Source organism: Lepidochelys olivacea, assembly GCF_965140295.1.
Source record: "Lepidochelys olivacea isolate rLepOli2 genome assembly, chromosome: 10".
NCBI classification, from domain to species: domain Eukaryota; kingdom Metazoa; phylum Chordata; order Testudines; family Cheloniidae; genus Lepidochelys; species Lepidochelys olivacea.
The window spans coordinates 52333167-52342652 of NC_140420.1; the positions used below are offsets into that span (position 1 = coordinate 52333167).

The 9486-nt window shown below is 40.2% G+C and overlaps 1 long non-coding RNA gene across 1 annotated transcript; it reads right to left on the reverse strand.

Moving 5' to 3' along the window:
* Positions 1–3321: 3321 nt before the first annotated feature.
* LOC311526985 lies at positions 3322–7600 on the reverse strand. Its single transcript, XR_014713213.1, has 3 exons — positions 7414–7600; positions 5028–5122; positions 3322–3412 (listed from the first exon to the last, which is right to left on the reverse strand). It is a non-coding gene; the product is annotated as an uncharacterized lncRNA (long non-coding RNA).
* Between the last annotated feature and the right edge of the window lie 1886 nt (positions 7601–9486).

A 9486-nucleotide genomic window follows, 5' to 3' on the forward strand; every position in this document is an offset into this window, starting at 1 on the left:
TTTTACAACAGTTTTCCGATTTGTTTTCTCAGTGAGCAAGCATCACTGCAACCAACCCCCAGACAAAAGAATGTTGCAGCCAGAAGGATTTCTCTGAGTGTCTGTAAAGTAGTTGTGACAAGGAGGAGTCTGTTCAGTGCCCCCAGAGATATGGACTTGGCCCTCTGAAAATAGCTGAGTTGATAAGGTTGACCAAACAACTTGTAAGCACTTCTGAGGTCTATCATATTCCTCTCCAGTATTTCATCACATGCTCAACCAGGAGGGAGGGGGTGGGTGGGAAACTCCTGTTACACATAAAAGTGTTAACTTTCTAGCAATTTATTTTGGGCTCACTGGGCAGTTAAACTACAGAAAATGTTGAGGCAACTGGTTGGGTATGGGGAGTTGGGCAGATCTTGTAAATCTTTGTACAGTTTGTGCTGTAAAGAACGAAGACAAGTAGATGCGTGTGAAATGATAGATGGCTGCTACTCCTGGGCTCTTCTCATATGAAATTAAAAGATTTACACAAAACCTGAAATGTATGAAGGAAATGTTTAGATCGTTTAAGTTAAAAATGAGAGACTCAAGCAACCCTGAAAACAATTAAGAAAATGATGTATAATTAAATGGAGACTTATTTTCCCTCTTGTGGTTTTTCCATAGTGAAATAAGGTGTTATGTCTCATTAGCAAAAGGAGCAAGATACAACAGGATCTCTCTGACCCTGACAAACACAACACAGGTGTACCTTCTCACAATTTAAGAAAGTAAATTGTGCTGTATGGGGAAGTGCATGATCTGCAGGATTTGATTGCACAAAGGTGGCAATGAACCAGCCTCATGTGGCTTTTGTCCAGATTAAGGAATCTGAGCAGAAAATTCCTCAATGAGGCTATGATTGGTTCAACTGAATCAATGTTAGCCATAGCAGATGCCACGCTCCAACAGCTTCTAGCATGCTTACCTTCTGCTAGGGTGATCAGACATCCCAATATTATTGGGACTGTCCCGATATTACGGGCTTTGTCTTGTATAGATAACTATACCTGCCTCCCTGGAAAAAAAAAAAGTGTCCCAAATTTTCACACTTGCTTTCTGGTCACCCTAGCTGGGGCAATTAGAGGTGTGAATCAAAGGAGCCAAGGGAGGTAAGTACCCATCTCCCTTTGAATTTCAATGGTCAGAGCATCAAAGGGGGGAAGGGGGAACAAACCAAAAAAACAACCAACCCTAAATTTCAACCCACCAGAGTTTGGGTCTGTGGGCTGGTTTCAGCCCATTATAAAGGCAGTGGCTATTTGCAGGATCTGAGTTCACATATCAAATGGTGTAAAGTCAAAGGTGTTTGGACCAATCTCTACTACAGAATGTACAATTTCCCCAGCGAAGGATATGCTTTCTGTATTGTTATCCCTAGCATAAAGGTTAATTGTAGTGCTCATTGCAATGGTATCTGATTGTCCTACAAGAGTAAAAATTAGTAATAGGGATATCTCTAGAGGATGAAATTCTTCCCTCTGTCTTCCTTTTAAATGGATTTCAACTGAGCCCGCGTGTCAGTGGTTAATTCCATCTGGATGAGGTGTCATAAGACAACATTTTGGGAAAGATATTTTAAGTATACCTAGATAGGAACAAAGAGTCTGTTTTTAAAAATCCTTTGTAAATTAATTTGTCTGCTTAGTCATTTATTTGTGACCAACTCTAACTTCCATCAGCTTCAGTGGGAGCAGCATCGGGCTCTTATCTGGGTTAGTATGGATTTAAAAAAAAATTACATTTTGCATGGCAAACCGATTTTATTTTGAAATGCAGCAATATGTTTCATGCAGATGCTAGGGTTCCAAAACCAAAAATGACTTTAAAAGTGTAAAATGCTGTGGGATTGGGAATACTATGCGGTAGCTCTGTCGCCTCTGGGTAGAATTAATGTCTTGCCAAATTAAAATAACATTCTGAATAGCAATTAAGGAGTGGGACTCATAGGCATGGACAAGACTCACATCCAGTTCCTTTTAGCTGAAAGGATGTTGGCCCTGACCGGGAGCCTCGAGGGTGGGATGGGGAAGTTGGAAAGTAACGTGTATATTGGGAGGGGTAGGAGGGGAAAAGGGGGAGGCAATCCTTGGATCTTTGGAAGATACCTAGAGGAAGTTGCCGCCTCCCCAGGAAAAAGGAAATCTTGAGGTTCTTCTCAAACTAAAATCTCTGATTAGTGCAGTTTGTTTATATCATGACTCCAAGGTCCCCCATGGATCTGAATTTTAGAGGTGATTTAAATTGTTTTTCTGATAGAGACGAAGAGAAGCACAAACATGTACAAACATAGTCATCTTACCTTTCACTGAACATTTCAAAAAGAAAAGGAGTACTTGTGGCACCTTAGAGACTAACCAATTTATTTGAGCATAAGCTTTTGTGAGCTACAGCTCACTTCATCGTAGCTCACGAAAGCTTATGCTCAAATAAATTGGTTAGTCTCTAAGGTGCCACAAGTACTCCTTTTCTTTTTGCGAATACAGACTAACACAGCTGTTACTCTGAAACCTGAACATTTCAAGTTGCTTGGGTATTTCTGCTCCATCTGGCTAGAAAAGGTAGGCCTTGCATTTAAGAGATATACACAATTAATTTCTCTCTCTATGCTTTAAAAAGAGATACTTGAGAAAAGTATGTTTTGAAGTTACTTATTAATATTGAAAAAAGATGCAGCACAAACACTGATTTTCCAAGATAATGATAATACTCATACGTTACTGGTAGCTACAGTTACTCTTTCACCACTTTCAGCCAGAGATCTCTGCCATAGCACTTCGGCTGAGCTGAGGTTGTAATCCCTCTTAATTCACAACCAGCACACTGGCTCCTTAACAACAGTTTTACCTGTCTCTGGCAAGATGACAAAAGATAATGGACATTGCTAAAAGATAATACCTATTGCAGTTATATTGTGTTTTGTTAAATAAATTAGGCTTTTTAAAAGTTGGACAATACAGAGAAGAAAGATACAGAAAGAGTATGTTTAAACAAAAAGAAAAGGAGTACTTGTGGCACCTTAGAGACGAAACAGTTTATCTGAGCATAAGCTTTCGTGAGCTACAGCTCACTTCATCGGATGCTGCATCTGATGAAGTGAGCTGTAGTTCATGAAAGCTTATGCTCAAATAAATTGGTTAGTCTCTAAGGTGCCACAAGTACTCCTTTTCTTTTTGCGAATACAGACTAACAGGGTTGTTACTCCGAAACCTATGTTTAAACAATACTTTTAGTTTTCCCTACAACAAAGATTCTGTTATCTAGTAAGTTTAATTGCCAGATGGTGTTACCTCTCAGAACATGACTGGAAGCTGCCTTTTCTTAGACCAAGTACAGCAGTGGAATGTAACTTGAGAGGGATGTCTCTCTTTGTTCAGAGCTCAGGTTAAGTCTGAAAACACACAAAGGAGCAAGTGGATGTAGTATTCATATGCATATTGCCTTGAAACACAACCCTGATAAGGCTGTTTTTTAGGAATAAAACTTTACACCATCACAGATGCATTTCAAACAGGGTTTTTGAATTTGTCAGGTTACACACACACACACTTACACTTTAAAAAATTGTTCTTCTCTCTCTAGATGGCTGTTGTCTGAGCTGTTAAGACATGACACCTAGCTACTGATGAGGACTGGTTTTGCCAGTTCTTGGCAAACAGATAAAGGTGATTAAGCACTCAAATAGGTCAGCTGTATGAGCTCATAGGTCTGTTTCATGCAGGGAGAGAGTTAGCAACACTAATTTATTTCAGTACAGGCAAAACCTGATTTGAACAAAGGTCTCACAGAGATCTGAAACATTTTTATAATTAGGGTCCATAAAAATGAATTTGGGATGGAGAGAACGACATGAATTTTGGGGGTCAGAAAAAAACATCACTAAATTTTTATATATTAAAATAAAATATACAACAAATACAACACTAAAAATCATAACTACTGATCAATTAGGCAGGCTTTGCCAACAGTTTGTATTGATCTTTTCATCTAAGGATCTCAAAGAGCTTTACAATAAATTAGCTAAACCACATAATGTTATGGCGAGATAGGTATATTATACAGAGCATAAAGTGAGAAAATAAAACGAAAGCGACTGAGAGGATAAATTACCTGCCCACAGTTCCACAATTCAGTCTTGAGCTTGGGCTTACTGAAATCAATGGCAAAACCTCCCACTGACTTCAGTGTTGCAAGGCTTAAGTTAGTGGTAGAACTTGAAATGTAACACTGGAGTCTTGACTCCCAGTTCCCTGCTCAATGCACTGGATAATACGCACATGCAAAAATGTCTGTGAATATTACAGCTACATGTACTAAAAGCTCTCAGTGTCACCACTGTGAATGTTTTCAGTCATGTTTCTAAGATGAGCAGTGCAGATGTTAATTTAAGATTGGGAAATAACAAAGTGGGTAATAAACCACTGGCATTTTCTAAAATTATTTTACAGTTTTTGCTTTAGAAAATACTCTGTTCCCATCGGAACTTTTGTCATCCAAGAAGGCAGTTCCCGACAGTCTGCTAGTTTCCTTAAAGGTGAAAGTATTTATAGTACAGTCTTCTGCACCTGCCCTGATCTATAACGCAAGGGTCTGTTCAGATGCCACACCAAATGCTGTTGGTTAGAAAACATGAGCTAATGTCTTAAAATATCTCCAAGGAGGTCTTTTCTTGTAAGACTCACTTAATCCTAGTCACTCACTATTATTAATACTACTGAACTATGCAATATTACATGTCCCCATTTTTTCCTTTTTTAAATCAAGAGGCCCTTGGGTTCAGGGAGCAGGTAAGTATGAAATGCTATTTTCATTCTCTGAAAAAACAACAAGAGCTGAGCAGTGAAGAGGCAGAAAAAGACCAGAATTGGAATATTTTCCCACATCCTGTCTTTCATAGATTCAGAGAGTTTAAGGCCAGAAGGGACTATTAGATCATCGTGTCTGACCTCCTGCACATTGCAGACTATTAAACTTCACCCAGTTACTCCTGTATTGAGCTCACTTACTTGTATTTGGCTAAAGCATCCATTATTCTTAATGGATGACACTTGGGCAGGTACAGCACAAGGGGATCCTTGCCCATTACTTGGACTCCAAGACTCTACGATAATACAAATAATAATAATCAAGAGATGGAAAATCCAACACTTGCCTTAACAGTTTGTTTCAATGGTTAATCATCCCTGCTGTTAAAAACATGTGCCTTATTTCTCATATGAATTTGTCTGGCTTCAGTTTCCAGCCATTGGTTCTTGTTACACTTTCTCTACCAGATTAAGTCCTTTAGTACCCCGTATTTTCTCCCTGTGGTTATACTAGTTATACATTATAATCAAATCACCCTGTAATCTTCTTTTTGATAAGATAAAACAGATTGAGTTCTTTACGTCTCTCGCTGTAAGGTATTTATTCCAGCACCCTCTACAATTTTTTCAATATCCTTATGAAAATGTAGACATCCAAACTGAACGTAACGTTCCAGAATTATTCTCACCAATGCTGTATACAAAGATAAAACCACGTCGTTACTCCTGTTTACATCTCCATTATGGGCATTAGCCCGTTTTATAACAGCATTGTGCAGGGAGCTCTCGGTAAGCTGTTGGTCCATTATGACCCCTAAATTCTTGTCAGAGTTACTGCTTTCCAGGGGATTTAGTTGCTGCCTCTGTCCTATTTTCTTGAAAGGGATAAGTATGGAAAAGCCTGATTCCGTGTGTTCTGGTCATCCCCTCTTACTCTTCAATATCAAAGCCTGTAATATTACACAAGGTGGGGAGCGGTGGGGGGGAGGTCTTTTACGGGGATTCATGGTTTCAGTTGCAACCAGAGAAATCATGAAAGCAAGGGTGTAAAAACAGGCGAACATACACTTCTTCCAGCCTCTTGCGAAGCAGAGGCCCCAGGGTAGTGGGAGTTGAAGAGCAAGCCCTCCCTGCAGTGGTGGCTCTTGTCCCAAAGGGCTGGGCTGGCTCTCTGCTCCAGGCGTTGCCACCTGGTGCACAGGGTTGCAGCGCTGTTCAGGGTAGGCCCAGCTACCCCTCCGTCATGATGGAAGGGTGGCTGAGCCAATCCAGAGTGACACTGTGATCCTGTGTGCCAGGTTGCAACATAAGGAGCAGAGAGCTGGGCATAGCCCCACGGGACAGGAGGCACTGCTGTGGGGGGAGTGCAGGGCTGTCCCCCTCCCTCAGAGCCTTCCCTTTGCATGCTGGGATGAGAGTTGTGGTGCTGTGGTGAAGGGTGTTGCTGTGGGTGGTCAGTGCCCCCTCAGCAGTTTAGTTAGTGCAACCATTGAACTGGGAGGCTACGTTCACCCTGACACAAGTTTGTTCTCCTTCTCCGCTCCTTGCACCTAAACCCAATAAATATGGAAATGTCAGGTAGGAAAACAAAAAACTTGTCACTTGCTAGCTGAGTCTATTTAATATGGAAGTCAATGAGGCCCAGTGAATATGGGACCCCCAAATGCTGTCTTTACAAAGTCACTTTTAGGGTGAAACCACATTGTCAGGTTTGTGTGTGGATACCCCACACAATAAACAATGTGTACCTAACCATGAAGTGCGTGTCTGCCTGCTTTCATTTAAAGAATACACTTGGGATTGTTTTTGCAGGAAGGCTATTGAAAGGCCTGGAGGAACAGTCAGTGAAAATGTTCCATCTCTTCCATTCATTTTGATTACAGTCTGTTTGCTCTTGAAAGTAGTGAGCATGGTACTGTGACATAGAAGGGAAGAATGCCGAAGATGATAAGTAAAACTCAAGGTAAAGTTTTCATGTGTTATGGAGGTAAAAGTATGACATAAAGCCTGTCCACACAAACACTAAGCTGAAACGGATTGTGCTTTAACTACATCAGAGATCAAAAAAGAAGAACTTTTGGACTGGGGGCTGACTGTCATCTCACATTGGTGCGAAACTGGCATTTATTAACTTAACTGAAGTTGCTCCTGATCTACATCAGTGCAATTGCTAATCAGACTCAGCTCTTTTGTGTGTGAGGATAGGAAAAGAGTGGTAAAAATGCCCACCATGTTGGCCTGGTTAGCAGATTGGAGTGGGACAAACTGGACAATAATAAAGACCCTACATTCAGAAGACAGTACTCCATTTCTATTAAGCAGTTCTTTTGCCAATGCACTGAGATATATATACACACACACACGCTATGATTATAATGTCCACCAGCACATCTAGATAATTACAAGCTCTGCTAAAGTATAGGTTTGCAATTTTTTGGCAGAACAATAAACATATCCATTTATGAAACCACTGAACTGTTTTACATTGCTGTCCGTATTGATATGAGGACATATAACAACAAGTAATTGAGATACAATTATGATAAGAACAGCAGCCAAAAAATCTGATGGCATTTTTGACACTCACCCTTTAGCACTCCAGCTCAGTGGAGGAGGATGTAGAAATGGATTGTGGCAGCAAGCTGTTTACCTCTTCTTGGTGTACTTGGTTTACCTCTTCTTCTCCCTTCCTTCTGAGGGGAAACCTGATTAGGAATGTCTTGAGATCCTGTGGCAGAACCTGTGACTGTGACTATGTAATAACAGGTTTCAGAGTAGCAGCCGTGTTAGTCTGTATTTGCAAAAAGAAAAGGCGTACTAGTGGCACCTTAGAGACTAACCAATTTATTAGAGCATAAGCTTTCGTGAGCTACAGCTCACTTCATCGGAAGCATCGGATGAAGTGAGCTGTAGCTCATGAAAGCTTATGCTCAAATCAATTGGTTAGTCTTTCAGGTGCCACTATTCCTCCTTTTCTTCATGTAATAACAGCAATTTCTAGAGCAGCAGAAGCAGTGCAGAAAGTGGAATAAAAGAACAGCATCAGTAACTGCATGGGAATGGTCATTTCCTTGCAGGAATTACTTTTTGTATTGAGGTAGTGCTCAGATGTCCTAGTCTGGATTGGGCCTCATTGTGACAGGCACCGTACAAAGACATAGGAAGAAATTTTGGATACAAGAAGTAAATGTTCTGCTTTGCCATTCATATCTGAGGCTACCCGAATGGTTGATCTTCAGATATATTTAAGCTTCAAAAACCACTGATGGTAGACATCTCAAAAATGGGACAGTAATTACACTGTTATTTTAAAATTATATGGTCATATTGCGTTTCAGGGATGAAGCAAATGCTTCTGGAAGACAGCCAACTTTGCTCTGGAGCTCACCCTTTGAATATGAATTGATTTAAATATGTACTTTTTCTCTTGGAAGAGTCAGGGAGCTAAGCTAACAGACAGTGTTCAATAATCACTACTCTGTCTTGTCAGTTCCATGTTTACATAGTATTTTCCTGCTACTTAGTCAAATAAAATTGTTCATTCTAAGTTAGTAGTCAGTCACCCCAACATTGTGACTGATGAAACTTCTGGGACAAAACTTTTTATGTCAGATGACTGTGGGATGATGAGTGCTTGGTCACATGCATAGCCCTGTCAGTCAAACCTAAAGGAATTCCCAGTTATGGAGTTCTTACAATTCTAGACTTCCACCTGTCAAAGTCCCCATTTTAAAAAAAAAATTCTGAAAACATTCTGTATCTAAACCCATTATTTTAAGCATTAGCAGTAATACCCAAGAGATTTCAAGATGAAATGTACTTTGGGTTCTGAATATAGGTAGAAATTGTGTCTTATTTTGAGGGTGTGACTCATTACTTTATTACTAGAAACAGAGTTAGGTATTTAGGCTCTGATTCAGTAAAGCACTTAAGCACATGCTTAATATAAAGATCCCAAAGATGCATATGGAAATGAAGAGTTCCAATGAGCAATATAACAGCAAACAGTACCCAGAACCACCAAACTCACTCACATGCTCATTCCACCCAAACACTGGTGAGACATTTTTAATGGTAGCTGGATGACCTATGGTATTGATTACAGGTACACAGACAGACAGTTCTAAGCAATTGAATCTAGTTAACGCTATTAGTGACTTAAGCCTTGATCCTGAAACTTACATACCGACATTCTGCTATCCAGGCATGGAGCCCCATTGACTTCAGTAGGCTCTATGCAGGGACAGCACTCTGTCACAATTGTAAAGTTGCAGGATTGAGGCCTTAATGTGGATGCCATCTAACAGCTGTTCTGTTGTCTATGTAACATGAATTTCACATGAATGACCAAACACAGGCATCGCAAGAACCACCATTACATTTGACCCCTCTATTGGCAGCTGGGGCAGAGGGGTCACCAATCAAATGGGCTTTGAATATATGAGCTACCGTCTCAACTATGGAGAAGGTTCCTTGAGGTCATTGCTGTCTATTGAGGTACATTAGCAGAGCCGTGAGGGGAAGCTGCCACTCTTCTATGTTTTTTTACCTAGTCTATTAATAAGCCGAGGACTTTGATCTGCAGGGCTGTCAATCTAGCACCTTTATTGAGCATTCAACTTACTCTAAACAGACATTTTAAATAATACAATATTTTTGT